At 38.0% G+C, this 16,644-nt stretch overlaps 1 pseudogene; it reads right to left on the bottom strand.

Moving 5' to 3' along the window:
- Positions 1-7,858: 7,858 nt before the first annotated feature.
- On the bottom strand, positions 7,859-14,618 carry LOC119514724 (annotated as a pseudogene).
- Between the last annotated feature and the right edge of the window lie 2,026 nt (positions 14,619-16,644).

Here is a 16,644-nt window from a genome sequence, read left to right as displayed (position 1 = left end):
GTTGATTTGTTACTTAAGCCTTTTATAAATGATAAAAGGCAGCAAGTCACATTGTGTGTAAATACAAATATTATTTTGAAAAGTTGAGTTAACACAGTTGGAAGTAATATGCATATTCTTAAGAGGTAATTTCTATAAATCTTTCAGTGTATTAGTAAAAAACATACAAGGTAATTGTATTAGTTAGGGTTCTCTAGGGAAATAGAAGCAACAAAAGATATCTATAAATACAAGATTTATAAAAGTGTCTCATGCAACTGTGGGTATGCACGAGTCTAAATCCATAGGGCAGGCAGCAAACTGGCAACTCCAATGAACATGTTTGATGCAGTCCTCTGGCAACGAACTGCCAACTTCGATGAACTCCTCAGGAAATGCTTCGCTAGTCAGCCGAAGAAGTGAAGGTCCTCTGTCTCGCTTAAAAGTCTTCAACTGATTGGATTAAATCCAGCTGATTGCATTCTCTCATTGTGAAAGACATGCCCTTCGTTGATGTAATCAGTCACAGCTGCAGCCAATTGACTGATGATTTAATAAACGAGCCTTCTGGTTTATTAACCAGCCACAAATGTCCTTGCAGTAATGGTAAGGCCAGTACTTGCTTGACCAGACACCTGGGTACTATCACCTGGCCAAGTTGACACATGAACCTAACCATTGCAGTAATCATACCTGTGGTTGTAAATCTTGAACTCCTCCTTATAAGAAGTAGACAAAGGAAAACAGAGCTTTATTTTGTGCAAAATATTTAATAGATAAGCAACAATTTAGTTTAGTTTCACTTTTTATTATGAAAAACTTCAAACATAAAATAGACAATGACAGTAAAAAAATTTTAATGAAACATTTTTACTAAATCCGTTTTCATGTTCATACTTTCAAAGTATGCATTTGTTTGTGTTATAATTGGAATGAATATAGGACACAAATATATATGTATGTGGTATGTATATAATATTATCACAGCAATGTTCTCTTTAAAAAAAAAAAAAAACACTCTGCATGAATAATAGCCTAAAAGGAAATGCACTGAAGTATTTTTAGTGGTTATCTTTTGGATGGTGAGTATAAATGTGATTTTTAATTTCTTTTCTTTTTTTGGAATTTTCAAAATCTTCTATAATGAGCACAAATTTCTTTTATATTGAACAAATGAATTAAAAACTCTACTTTTAAAAGGAAGTATTTCTTTCCCACGCTGTCACTTGTATTTATTAATACAACATTTTCTTTCTTGTATGCCCCTCATGATTATTAAAATAAGTGGTATGAGCAAAAATTAAACACTGAAGTGGTTGCTGAGATGCATCAGTGTGCTCCATTCACATTATCAGGAAGCAGGTATCAGAACGAGGATCAAACACACCTTGGTCTTCACAGTAATAAAGATACTGACTAGTCATAATTTCAGTTTAACTGTCCCCCTCTGTGACTAGATGGCTTTGCCTTTGAACTGCCCACTGGAAAGAGTCAGGTGTGTAAATGCTCAGATCTTTCTAAGGTTGACAACTGCTTCCCTTTACTGCGCTTTATTTTATGTAATGATTTGGATGCAGGAATGTCACAGCATAAAGTGGTAGGGAAATATAAGGTGCTAAAATAAGATAGAGCAATCTAGTTAAAATCCTTTGGGGTTGCTTGTTGATTGCTCAGTTTCCTGCAGATTTTATCTACAGACCCAGTGAATTCTACTGATGAGGAAAATGATAGAAATTCAATCCAGGTTCCCATGGTGGCATAGATTTCAGGTGGTCCCTTAGAATGCACAGGCACAGCTAGGATCAGAAGGAGAGGGTGTCTTTGATCATCTATTTGACTTTAAGAAATAGTCACAATTTACTTGAATATTTTATAAATGCTAAACTTAACCAAAACAACTCTTTCTCCTCTACTTTTAATGCAAGTGTTGTTATTGGTTTGTTCAGAAGTTTGAGCAAGAGTCATTAGGAAAACAAGTATGCATTTGCCCGATTCACCTCTGTATTGGAGTGGAAAAGAAAAACATTAGGCCTGAAATCATGAACCCTATAGACATTACCAAGGTAGACAGATTCATGAATTAGTTACCTTCAAGTAGCTCTTAATTACCATATTTATAAGAGTAACTATTTCTTCAAGCCTTATGTGGCCTTAGCTCTGTACTCTTGGTTACATTACTATTTTATCAAACTTGTATTTAGAGCCTTAGAGGCAATCCCTAGTGCCATATCTCAAAGAACATCTTTGAATTTTTATAAATGAATGGTTAAAATGAATCTCCAAAGATTCTTTCAATGAGAGGAGACCTTGGGTAATCATTTAAGCTGTGAAGCAAAAGAAAGATCTGAGGTATACAGCAAGGTATATTATAGAAATCACAAAAATCTAGGTTCCCGGGACAAAATGAACCTTGATGGGTGCTCCACCTGCGAGTGTTCAAAATATGATATACCCTCTAGCCTGCTGAAAAAACCTCTCCAACTTACTAACACCTTTGTGTTTGTCACAGTCCTTGTGCTAGGTCTAACTGACCAGGGCAGCAAGGAGAGAGGGGCTGGGCTGGGACAGAGGCTGAATGGGAAGCTTCCTAGATCTGAACATGGGCAGGAGGGGATATTGGACCCCAGGATCTGGCACATTAGGAGTGGGCCACAGAGCGCTGGGTAGAGCAGAACCTACATTTAAGCAGACACAGATCTGCCAAGCAGGCCCAGGTGGATGAAGATGTGAGGGTAAAACCTAGAACAAAGAAATGGTAGAGAGTTGAGTTGGACAATGGGCTTAGCTGTAAGGAAGGATCCTAAGAGCAGGGATCTAGTAGCCAGAAATGGGTAGAGAGTTGGGATGGATAAACAAAGACAAAAGTCAGGACCCATTCCTCCTCTGTAAAAGTGGGATAATAATAGAGCCTACCTCAAGAAGTTGTTGGAAGAATTAAGAGAGATTATGCCTGGGGTGGGGCGAGGAGGGAGTAAAGATCAGGCAACCAGAAATGGATCCAGAACAAGAAAGAGCATAGGAAAAGCAAGCAGGAAACAGGAATGGATGTCCAGGATTCTTCAAATGGCCCTTTAAGTGTCCTCTTCAGCAGATGTCTAGAGCATTTATTTTTACAATCTTAGCATAGACTAATAACAATAACAGGTACAGTTTATTAAGCAGATACAGTTTTTAAAGTTTTTATTTTGCATTTTTATTCATTTTTTAAATTATCAAAGTATCACTAGAAAAAGAAGTGTTATATGTAAGCCTTCCTGTTTCAACTTTCTACAACATATGCATGCATTACTTTCACATATTTGTTCATAGATAAGGAAATAACCACCACTCCACAAACCTAGCCCCACAATCTAGAGTTACCATTTCTTTTTTTAGTTCTTCTGGTGCCTATTTCCATAACTCTTAATGCTAAATCTATTCTTCCATTTTTTATTTATCCAATCTTATACATTATCAATTATGATGTAATGAGTCTATAAATGATGACTTAGCTCATTAACCCCATTCTTAATTTTAATGAATTTTATTATTTTTGTTCTTTTTAAAATAAATAATATACTTGCATTTCCCTATATCATTCTTTCTATTTTTTTTTCCTTTTAAAAAATTTTTTTGTTAGATAAGTTGTGTGCTTACATGCATGAAATACAGGATACCCCACCACCACCACTTGCTTGGTGTGGAAAATTTGTTACAATTGATGGTAACACTTTTTTTGTAATTCTACTATTTTTTTAACAGTAGTTAAATTTATTACAATTGATGAAAGATTATTAAAGCAATACTATAACTATTGTCCATAGTTTACATAGGGGTATCTTTTCCCCAGATTCTCAACCTATTATTCTTTTTCACGCATGTCTTTATTTTATTACTCATCTACCCATACACTGGATAAAGGGAATGTTAGTCACATGGTTTTTACAACCATATGGTCACATGATAAAAGCTGTATACAGTGGTAACTTGGTAGTCGTCATTAATTGGTTCTGGGAGGCACAAGTACCAAAACCAGCGAGTACCAAACAAATTTTCCCCTAAGGATTAATGTAAATAAATTTAATGCATTCCCAAACCAAAGACAATGACATTTTTAAGGCAAAATGTAAAAAGATATGGCTGTATATCACTGCTGTACATGATAAATAAATCTATAAATTAATAGATAGATTAAATAAAATAAAAACTTCACTTTACCTGTGCTGAGAGGAGTCCATGGCCTAATGGGATGGTGGGAGGAGAGTGGTGGGGAGGAGAGGGTACATGAAGTGTTGCTTGGAAGGAGAGTTCCCTCCAATAGAACATCAGGCACTTGCACTTCAGGTATTCTTTCTCTTTTCTGCCTTTTTTCAACTTGCACCACAGGTTCTGACACACTCTTTGTCACCTTCACTAAAAACTTATCCAATGAGGACTGCTTCTGTCTTCTTTCCAGAATTCCTCAAAAATGCAAAATTCTTTGGTCATTCAATAAGTTCACATTTCTGCTTGTCAGAGCTTTGTCCAGGTGGTACTTCTTCACAAAGTTTTGAACTTCTGCCCATTTTGCACACATTTCTTTTATCATCCTCCCTTATCTCCTCCTCACCTGAAGATATCTCTTCAGCCACCTCTTGTTGCTGCTCCTTCTGTAGTTCCTGCAGCTCCTCAGTGCTGAGCTCTTCACGATCTCCTCAACATCAGCCTTTTTTATCACTTCTTATTCCTAATGACGGTGGAGACTGTTGTTCTAGGCATACCATATTCCCTAGCAAGATCAGTAATGTGGCTACTGCTCTCCTATTTGCCTTTTGTTTCCCTTTTTTGCTCAATGGTAGTGTGAAGTAATTTTCTTTTCTGCTCAGCGCTATCACTGCTCATTTCCTTGAGACCCATGATGAGGAAAAAAAGTGCAAAAATACACAAAATGATCACAGAAGCTGAGATAAGACCACAAGGGGATGTGCACAGGGCAAGAGCTACTGTGTGACTAACGCTTGACCCTTTGTTTTGCCTGGAAAGGGTAGTGAGTCATAAAGCAACTGATGCTTGCGTGTTGAGTACCAAACAATTGATGAGTACTGGGGAAAACACTTTCATGTCAAAATGCGTCGAGTACCAAATTTGACAAGTTTCAAAGCAGTTGAGTACTGAGGAACCACTGTAGTTACAGAATCATTATCAAAGATCAAGGCTACTGGATTACAGTTCAACAATTTCAGGTGTTTCCTTCTGGCTATTCTGATACACTAGAAACTGAAAAGAAATACCCATATAATGAATCAGTAGTCATAATCATTTGTCAAATTCTAGTTTCTCAGTTACACCTCCTCCTTCTCATTTGATCAGTTTCTCCATCTTCAGGGATATCTGGGCAGTGACCATTTTAGCTTCTTCCTGCTGGAAAGGGGTGTCAACCTTATTGAGTAGAGGAATAGAATTGGTTGATGTTCTTGGAGAGACTGGTACCTCTGGGTTTCAGGGCTTATCTGGCATAGAACAATTTGGAGACCTTAAGTTTCTGAAAAACTAAACTCACTAAGTAAAACATTTATAGAGTCTTAGATACAGCCCAGGATATTCTTTAGCATTTTCAGGAATACTGTTGGTTGGGACTTGGCATAAGCACATACAGTTTATAAGGCGCTATGCAAGGTGCTTTGAATATGTTCTCTGCTGCTTTGAAATAATAATTGTGGGAGGAAGGTGTTTGCTTCATTCCCATTTAACAGATGGTGAGGTGAGTTGTAGTTCTAATCCATTACTGGTGATAAAATGTGCTAAGTGAAATCTCAGACTTCAAAATGTCAAGTTTAATATCCCAAAGATCATTTTTCATGTAATAGCTTTCTTTTTCCCAAAAGTTACCTCTGCATCTTAATATGTTTATCTAAAAAAAATCAGAAAACATGGACAAGAAAAAGAAAATTGCCTATAATTCCCAGAGATAATTACTGTTAGTGATTTCATGGGTACATTTTCATATGTTTTCCATGCATAAATTTGTAAGAACTTTCAAATGCTTTGAGAAGAAACTGTGTCAAGAATTTCTCTATTACTATTGCTTATAGTGCATATGATAGAATAAATTTTAAAATTGGCATTTATTCCAAATTTTTCTGTATATTTTTTAAAGTAGAATTTTAAACTGAAAAAAAAAAATCTTCATCTTTTAAAGCTATACAACATATATGGAAAGGAAATTATCTGAGATATATATTTTTAAATCCTGGTATTTATTACATCAATATACCTAATATATTAAATTTAACACATTCAATTTGCCAGTAGACCATAGAATTAGTAATGAATATACATATTTGTTGTGGATGGTTTGTTTCAAAGGACAGGTGGGCCTCCATTTTAAGAAAAAGGGAAAAATGGCTCTGTAAAATACAAAAGCCAACATTCCTAAATTTTAAAATTCTATCATGCAGTTGTAATCCAAAATGCTCAAAAAGGAAAGCAAAAGTTAAATTGAGAAAAAGTATAACTTAGATATTGTTTTCAAAAATCCATATATAGGTATTTTATAACTTCCCAAATATCTTTGCTCACTTCAAGAAATTTGACATAGAGATTATCATGACAGACATCTCCCTGTTCTTCAATCCTCGCCACCTCCCCAAGAGAAACTAAACATTCATTAACAAATCTTTAAGTACCCTCATGTACCAAGTATTAATCCTTCATCAATTACGTAAACCCAAAGCAACAGTGCAATTTTAGGCTACCCTGATGTTATTTGTGCTACGTGTCATGTACAGGAAACTTTGATTTCTAGTTTTTAATTCTTACTATGTACTAGGTGCTATTCTAAGTGTCAAGGCTCCTGTGGTTTATTGTAATTTATTTTCTCATCTTAATCAGCATACATTTTTATACCTGATTTCATCATTGTAATTTTGCATTATTTTTCTTAAAAAGTGCCCCCAACACCTTAAAGATATTGGGCTATAGAAAGCCTGAATCTATTCCAGCTGTGAAATAAGAAGGCAAGATACTACAATTCGAAATGATACCTAAGGTCTCTAATCTTCAAGGGTGGCAGCTGTCTGACTTCCATTTTTGCTTCTTGCACACATTATCATCTGGATCCTGCCCTCTGCTGATAGGAAAGTGATACAAGATATGGAAGGTGAGCTCACTGAAACATAAATCACTTTTTCTCTGTTAATGATAGTGAATGTCTAGGCTTGCCAAATTTAGCAAATAAAAATAAAGGATGCCCAGTTAATTTTGTCTTTCAGATAAATATTGCACAGGACATACTTACATTAAAAAATAATCTTTCATTTCTCAGGAATTCAAATTTTTCTGACAACCCTATGAATTTCTCAGAAGTAGTGCCATCGGCACAAGGATTATGTTTCATTCATCTTTCTCTCTTCAGAACTAAAACAGTTCTCGAATCAATGATAGTGGTGTTGAGTACTAACATCAGTAGCTCTTCTTAATCTTTTCTGGGAAGTAAAAATCTAATGCAATTTATGGATCCTCTTCCCAGAAAATGCAGAAACACAAAACACACTTTGCACATAATTTCAGGGCCATAAAGCCCAACTGTGGAAACTGTCCCTTCCTGTCCCCCCTCCCCACTTTGGCCCCCTTATGTAAAGCTCCTTGTTAATGTAATGCTTTATGACTCATTAAGTGCTTTTATCTTCATAACAGCCTTTTAATAAAACTAGCCCATTTTGTAGGTGAAGAAGCTGAGGCCTAGGTCTGGTAAGCTTACATGCCCAGTAACTATGGCTAGGATCAAATCCAGTTCTGCCCATTCCAACTCCTGAGCTCTTTTCACCACACCAGTCTGCCTCCTAAGTCTTCCTTCTTAGCAAGTTCTGATCGCCGCCAGCATTTTTGGACAGACGTCAGGGTGATAGAGTGAAACAAGCATTCAGAGGGAAGGCTGGATGATGCCGCCCAGGAGATGAAGCACGAAGTGCAGGATGAACCTCCGGATGGCCAGCCTGAGAGCGTGTGGCCATCCTCTAGCTGTTTGCCAGCAAAAATCAGACACTGCTGGTCAGGCAGGATGCCCTTCTTGTCTTGGATTTTGGCTTTGACATTCTCTATGGTGTGGCTCAGCTCGACCTTGAGGCTGATAGTCTTGCCCATCAGGGTCTTCACAAAGACCTGCACTTCTGCATCTGCCTCTCGGCTGCCTCACTGCAGAGAAGGAGCCAGGGCTTCACTTTTACAGTTGCCCTTTGGCTCAGCTTAGAGGAGACAGAGCAGGGAAGCATATGAAAGTTGCCCTTTAAACCTATTGATTGTCAGATTATATTTTAGTTTGCTCATTAACTCACAAATATTAATTATCAAGATACTTATAAGTGTTCAGCACCAGTTACCTATTGGGAATATAATGGACAAGACTTAAACTTTGCCCTCAAGGAACTTAGAACCTCCTGAAATAGAAAAGTAAAGAGGCAATTACAATTCATTCATGTTATTCATTCATTAAATTGCTCTAGGTTCTGGGAATGTAGCAATGAACAAAACAGATGGAAGTCCTCGTTTTTATGGAAATTACATTCTAATGAGGAGAAACAGACCAAAACAAATAAATAAGCAAAATATATAGTATGTTACCAGGTGATAGGTGCTATGGAGAGAAAAAAAAAAAAAAAAAAAGGCAGGGAAGAGGGATAGAAAGTGTAGGGGCAGGGGTGGAATTCACTTTTAAATAGGATGATTAGGAAAACTTCCTTAAGGAGATGACACTTGAGCAATGACCTAAAGCGGGTGAGGGAGGGAGCCATGCAGTATGTGGAGGAAAAGCATTCCAGGAAAAGGAGATGAGGTTGGAGAAGTGAGGGCCATGGAGGGAGAGAGCAAAGGGCTTTGTACTTACCTAAGGCTTTTACTATGCTTAAGATGGGAAGCCACTGAAGGGTCCTGAATAGAGGAGGGTCATGATCTGACTTAGATCTTCAACAGGATCACTTTGGTTGCTTATGTGTGTGGAGAATGGACTGTGAAGAAAGAAAGGCCAAGGGCAGGAACAGAATGACAAGTTAGGAGGTCATTAAAAAATCCAATGTGATAGGTGCTAACGTTAAGTCCAGGGTGCTTGGCGATGCCTGCAGGGGCACTGAAACCAGACTATGGGAGGAGGCTGGGGGGGGGGGGGGTCAGGGATGGCTTCCTAGAGGCATATGATTTAAACTGAGTCCTGAAGGTGATATAGAAGTCACTCTTCCCCCAGATTCACCAGTCCAAGGTCTCTGAGCTCTTACAGTGATTTCTCTCTCTGGAATGACCTCCCCTGCTCCTGCCCATTTCTCCACCTGGTAAACTCAGACTCGTCCCCAGAGGTAGCCACAAGTCAGCTTATCTGTGAAGCTTTCCCCATTCCTCTTCCAGTGAAAGAATGAGACATGAAAGTATCCCAGGCAGCCTAATAATTTAGTGCCTCTCCAAAATGATGCATTTTAAGTATTTGTTCAACATTTATTTGGTAGAGTTAGGGAGAAAACAATGTTTGTTTATTTTTTTAAGGTTGTTAACAAGTTACTTTTTTTTAGTTTTTTTAAATTCAATTTTATTGAGATATATTCACAAACCATATAATTATCCAGTGTGCAATCAATTGTTCACAGTACCACTGTATAATTGTGCATTCATCACCGCAATCAATTTTTAAACATTTTCGTTAAACACAAAAAAGAATAACAATAAAAATTAAAGTGAAAAAGAACACCCAAAACATCCTGTACTCCCCATCCCTCCTATCATTCATTTACTTTTTGTCCTCATTTTTCTACTCATCTGTCCATACACTGGATAAAGAGAGTGGGAGCCACAAGGTTTTTTAAAATCACACAGTCACAAAGTGTAAGCTATATAGTAGTTATAAAATCATCTTGAAGAATAACGGATACTGGGTTGCAGTTCAGAAGATTCAGATATTTCCTTCTAGCTATTCCAATACACTAAAAACTAAAAAGGGATGTCTATATAATACATGAGAATAACCTCCAGATTGACCTCTCGACTCTACTGCAGTGTCTTGATTGTGGATGAATTCAAGCACTCTCACTGGAGGAAGTAGAGTCAAAGTTCTGAAAAAAAGTAAATCTCAATGTAATTCTTGTTCTCATTTGTATTTTCTTTTGCTATTTACTGAATCACACTACTTGGGAGACATACCAAAGAATTTAAAATTTAGACTTTTTTCAACAGTTTAAAATTCATTCCAGAAAAAAACAGCTTGGTGCTATGCCTGATTTGATTTCAGAATTTCGGTTGCCTTCATCTGCAGCTGCTCATGGCAAAAGTAACCAACAGATATAGGTCAGCTCTAGCAAGGAGTTTTTGTTTTGTTTTGTTTTTTTGTTTTTTAAATTTCCACTTGAAAGCATTTTTGTCTTTGATGGAAGCAGAACCAAATTATCTTTTACCAGGAAGGTAAAGAGCCTTGTGTTTGAGTTATCAGCACATCTCTGGTTTTCATGACACCATGTATGTATTGTTGCTGGGGCAGGTGCCTGACTTTCTCACTCCTTAACACAGGACTCCTTCACCTACAGAACTTTGTGATCCCTCTAGGTTTCTGCAGCCCTCCACCTTGCTTAAATTAGAGGTAGTATTTATCGCGTTATTGTAATTGTTTTTGCAGCAATGCCCTCAACCAGACTATGATCTTGTTGAGGTCAGAGACCATATGGTCTTCAAGGTGCCCAGTGGGTCCTCAATAAATGAATGAATGAATGCCATGGGCAGCTAGGAAAGATTAATAGACACTAGACTTGCATAGGGGATGTCAGTGAAGATCCTGAAGTCTCACAGGGCAAAGCCTTCTATGTGATGGTCAGAAACACTGAGCAAACTTAACTTCCCCCAAATTGAAAGGATTTAGTCACCCATTGGCCATTTTACCTGCATAGTCCACACGAAGAAAGCCAAATTAACTGCAGTGCAGGTACTGAATCTTTACACATTTAAAAAATTAATTATCATAACAACCCAATGAGGTAGGTGCTATTAGCCTCCACTGTAAAGTTAAATGCTGAATTCAGAAAGCCTAAGTAAATAGTCCATGATCCCTGAGCCAAAAAGGAGTGGAACTGGCCTTTGAATCTGCTTCTGCCTTCTTCCACAAGTCCTATCATAGTTACACATTACGTATATCAGAACGGAGCTACAAGAAACAAGGAACACTCATGCATTACAGTAATTACAATTATCATATGATATTCCAGAATCTGAGATTAATTCTCTCCAGCCTCAACCTTGAACTTGAAACACAGTAATGTTAAACCTAAAGACATTACCTTGATTTTCCCCCAAGGAATCTCCCTCTCTTATCCACACAGTGAGCATTAACAATTAATGGGAAATGCTTTCCAAACCATATAGCTTCATTCTTAATATTAATGATGCCCATGAAACATACAAACATCTGTTCTGTAAAGTGATAGCTATTAAAGCATACTTAAGTGCCAAGCTCTATCTCTCACGTAGACAAGTCAAATCTTCAAGCAGTTGCCCCTCTGGAGTTATCTAAAGAGCAAGGATTTCAAGAAGATGAGAGTAAGACAGTTTTAGATTCAACTGGTTTCAAGAAATATTAGTTTATTTTATCATGGCTGAAAGCACATAGTAATTTTCAATGAAATAAAGTTATTTTTGAATAGTTGACATGATCTTTCACATTAAGGATGACTGCAAGGCACCCTTAAAGCTGAAATTAATGGTTCCCTATGAGAAATAAAATTAGAAAAGACTCAAAAGGTGATGGATGCAACTTCCGTGTGAGACCAAGGGAAGAGATGTTTATTTGGTGCAGGATCTATATTTTCTGTAGTACACTAAATAATTTAACTTGTACGGTTAGCTTATTCAAACACCATAACTACATGAACTTTGAATAGGAAGTGAGATATGGTAGGTTTGTACAGGTTAGTGTGAAATAGCCATACATTCCAAAGTAATCTGGGCAGAGAATAAAAATATATTTGCAGGGGCTCCCCTGAGGACCTTGGAGGAAATGCGGAAATGTTGGACTTCCCCACCTGGGTTGTTGCTAATGTTGTCACAATCATTGAGGACTGACAGTTTGGTGTGCCAAGCCCTCGCTCTTGGGGCTTGCCCTTATGAAGCTTATTGCTGCAAAGGAGAGGCTAAGCCTACTTATAATTGTGCCTAAGAGTGTTCCCCAGGGTACCTCTTTGTTGCTCAGATGTGGCCCTCTCTCTCTAGCTAGCCAACTCAGCATCTGAACTCATTGCCCTGCCCCTACATGGGACATGACTCCCAGGGGTGTAAATCTCCCTGGCAACACGGGATATGACAACCAGGGATGAGCCTGGACCTGACGTAGTGGAATTGAGAACATCTTCTTGACCAAAAGGGGGAAGCAAAATGAAACAAAATAAAGTTTCAGTGGCTGAGAGATTTCAAATGGAGTCAAGAGATCACTCTGGTGGGCATTCTTAATGCACTATATAGATATCCCTTTTTAGATTTTAGTGTATTGGAATAGCTAGAAGTAAATACCTAAAACTATCAATCTCCAACCCAGTAGCCTCGATTCTTGAAGACTATTGTATAACTATGTAGCCCACATGGGGTGATAGTGTGATTGTGAAAATCTTGTGGATCACACTCCCTTTATCCAGTGTACAAATGGATGAGTAAAAAATGGGAACAAAAACTAAATGAAAAATGGGGTGGGATGGGGGTATGATTTGGGTGTTCTTTTTTACTTTTATTTTTTATTCTTATTTTTATTCTTTCTGGTGTTAAGGAAAATGCTCAAAAATAGATTTGGGTGATGAATGCACAGCTATATGATGGTACTGTGAACAGTTGATTGTACACCGTGGATGACTGTATGGTATGTGAATATATCTCAATAAACTGAATCAAAATTAAAAAAAAATATTAAAAACAAGGTGATGACTGAAGAGTTGGGCACACACAAAAGCCATTCAAGGTGGTTTGTGAGTACTATCTGGGATCAGGTCTGGAATTAAGTTCATACTAAGGAAAGAATCTTTTTACTCTGCTTATAAAGAAAATACGTTAATAAAAAGGAGAGTGGTCTTCTTGGGTCTTTATGAAAGCAGAGTTGATTTAATGGAGACAGTAACTTCCCCAGTATTTCCCACCAGTTGGCAATAAAATTTGTTATGATAAATTAACTGTTATGTTTGTTTATATACATATCAGTATGGCTAACATGAGCTAGTCTCTGTGTATACCAACAAAATTTAGTTTCTGGACCAGACCTTAAGCATGGTAATTACATATAAGTACTACCACCCAGACTTCCCAGCTGACACTTCTTCAAATTGCAGCAAACACAAGATTAATGTAATAGCCACAACAACAACAACAACAACAATAGCAACTAACAATTGCCGAGCACTTATCAAATGCCAGGCAGTCTTCTAAAGCTCTATGTATGAATTAATCCATTGAGTCCTCACAGCAATCACATGAGGTAAAAGAAAAAAGAAACTGATGTACAGAAGAGGTCATGTGACGTGCTAGATCATATGAGTGGTGGAGCCTAAATTCTAACTTCCATACGCTGTCTACATTCTTAATCATTCCTGGATTGGGGGAAGGGGAGGGAAAGGAATATATATATTTAAAGAAAGTGTTCAAGCTGGGGTTCTTTTTTTTTTTTTTCTTTTTTTTTAGTTTAGTTTTATTGAAATATACTCACATACCATACAATCATCCATGGTATACAATCAACTGTTCACAGTACGACCATATAGTTGTGCATTCATCACCACAATCTATTTCTGAACATTTTCCTTACATCAGAAAGAATCAGAATAAGAGTAAAAAAAAAAAGTAAAAAAAGAACACCCAAACCATCCCCCCCATCCCACCCTATTTGTCATTTAGTTTTTATCCCCATTTTTCTACTCATCCATCCATACACTAGATAAAGGGAGTGTGATCCACAAGGCCTTCACAATCACACTGTCACCCCTTGTAATCTACATTATTATACAATCGTCTTCAGGAGTGCAGACTACTGGGTTGGAGTTTGGTAGTTTCAGGTAATTACCTCTAGCTATTCCAATACATTAAAACCTAAGAGGTGTTATCTATATAGTGCATAAGAATGTCCACCAGAGTGACCTCTTGACTCCATTTGAAATCTCTCAGCCACTGAAACTATTTCATCTCATTTTGCATCCCCCTTTTGGTCAAGAAGATATTCTCAATCCCATGATGCCGGGTCCAGATTCATCAAGCTGGGGTTCTTTTGTTCTTTTGGTTGCAAGATATACTTCATGCAAACTAGTTCAAATTAAATGTTGGATGGGACTCATCCTAAGCCAAGTAATTTTCTCTTCTCTCATAATAGCTTGTGTTTATCCCTATCATTGCATTCACTACACTGCATTATAATTATCTTCTTATATGTTTGCTTTAATTACCCCACTTGAATGTGTGACTTTGTGATTTTTGTCTCTTTTATTTGCTGCTATATCCTTGGTGCAAACAGTAGTGTCTGACAAAATGATAGGAGCTTAAGAAATACTTGTTCAAATAAAAGTTGACCAGAGACAGGGATGTTAGTTGATTATTTTAATGATTAACAAAGTCAGCCAGACTGGTTTAGGAACTGAAATTCACTCCTTTACCCTGAGCTTTACCTGCTCTTCCCAACTCCAATCCCCCATGGTCCCTTGTTTCTGGACTTTTTTGCATATTTTTTTACTTTTCCTTTTTTTCCAAACTAGCATGCTAGAATAATATATATATTCTTTATTAGAGAAGCTGTGGGTTTTTGGAACAATCATGCATAAAATACAGGATTCCCATGCAACATTCCACCAAAAACAACTTGCATTGGTGTGGAACATTTCTTGCAATTAATAATGGAACATTTTTATAATTGTACTATTGATTCAAGTCCATGGTTTAACTTAGGGTTCACTGTTTGTGTAGTGTAGTTCCATGGATTTAAAAAAAATACTTTTTATTTTGTTACTGTTAGGTCTAGGCCTAAGGAATTTTGCCATAGCGCCACCACCCCTCACCCCACCCTAGGAACCCTGTGGGTCTGCAATAAGCCACAGCTCCCACCCTTAGGAATTCTGAACGTTAAAATTTTCAACTTTCCCACTTCCAAGCTCCTGCTTTCAAACCAGCCAATGGAAACTTGCCAACTACCCCCTTTCCCAAAAGTAGCCACTGAGAAACTGTATACATAGACCCACCAGCCTCCCCTTCCCTGGACTTCCCGCCAACCATTCTTTATAAGCCCTACTGTTCCCTTGGCTCAGGGCTGTAGCCGTTTTCTTCGGCTTCGGCCCGCCAGTGCACGGCCGGAGAATAAAACTCCTTTTGATCAAGGTTTCATCTCTTCTCTCCTCGATTCAAAAACCTAACAGTTACTGTATAACAAATCTTCTCTGATGGCTCCCCAAAACTGAGCTTTACTGGTCTGCCCAGCAAATGCAGCCCTTCAGCTAACTGTCCCCGGCAGCCCTGAAGAATGCTGTGTCTTTAAATCGCCACTGCCTCCGTTCCTCTCCAGGGAGGGTTGAAACAATGGCTGTTGCCGCCCTTGTCCAGAATGGGGTTGAAACAGGGGCTGCCCTCAGAGCCAGGCCCCCAAAGCAAAGCCAGGATCAGTGATTGCCCTCCTCCACCCCTGTTCTTGAGGAAAAAGATTTTTATGTTTCTTTCTGTCACCAGTGAGCTAGCAAGGGCCTGGACCCCAAGGAGGCCCACCATGATGGGAGGATGGTTGCTGGGTAGTCACTTGTAGAGAGAGCAATATACTGTTCTTCACTGTAGTTTATCAGTCTCTTCCTCCCACTCACTCTTCCCTGGATGCTGTACAGTTTCTTCTGGCCTCTGGAGTTTCAAAACAGTTGTTTCAGACGGTTCCTGACTGTTTAATAGTTGTTTTGGTGGAAGGACTGGATCCTGGAGCTCCCTACTCTTCCGTCTTCCCCAGAAATCTCTCTGATGCCTAGCTTCCTTTTTCTTGTGGTTTTTGCTCCTGCATCCCTTCAGCTTTTGTGAAATTTTGCTTAGCCATGGTGTCAACCTCAGCCCCAAGTATAGTTGACCCTCCTATTCTAGAGCCCACCACTTCCTCCAGATTCAGTACCTACTAATGCAAGTTCTCTGAAGATTCTGAATGGTTCAGCTTAGCCCACTTGTCCAATAAGCTGTGGCTAGAGTGTTATGTGATTAAAAAAAAAAAAAAAAAAAAATGGCTGTCTGGGCTTGCCCTTTTGTCATGAGGCAGTTTTCACAGAAAGGACTGTGAGCTGGATATGCACCCCAAAATAAGTCTGCTACAGAAGTCAAACTGAGATGTCTCTCATTTTGAAATTTAGACAGTTTTGTTAAACCACCAAGGAATACATTTTAAATTACATAGAAAATTTATAGTCATACATCAACTGTATTTTAACAAGGAATTACTCTGGACTGCCATTTTCCAGTTGCTTGCATTTTCAATTTTGTTCTTTGATTGCTTAAAACACAGGCATCTTTTCTTTCTTGCCATGCAGGGAAATGTTCTATTTTGATACAGTACGTGTTAGTCATAGCGTTTGCATTTTCATTATGATAGCAAGAAGTTAATCTGTTCCACTCTTTTTAACTAGTGTAGTTAAGGGCTTTTGATGGTTTCTTGTGATAATTGCATTGTGATTTTCACCCTCTTACGTTTTGGACTACATCATT

The sequence above is a fragment of the Choloepus didactylus genome, chromosome 18, assembly GCF_015220235.1.
Source record: "Choloepus didactylus isolate mChoDid1 chromosome 18, mChoDid1.pri, whole genome shotgun sequence".
Lineage (NCBI taxonomy): Eukaryota > Metazoa > Chordata > Mammalia > Pilosa > Megalonychidae > Choloepus > Choloepus didactylus.
This window is presented reverse-complemented; position numbering and strand designations above follow the sequence as displayed.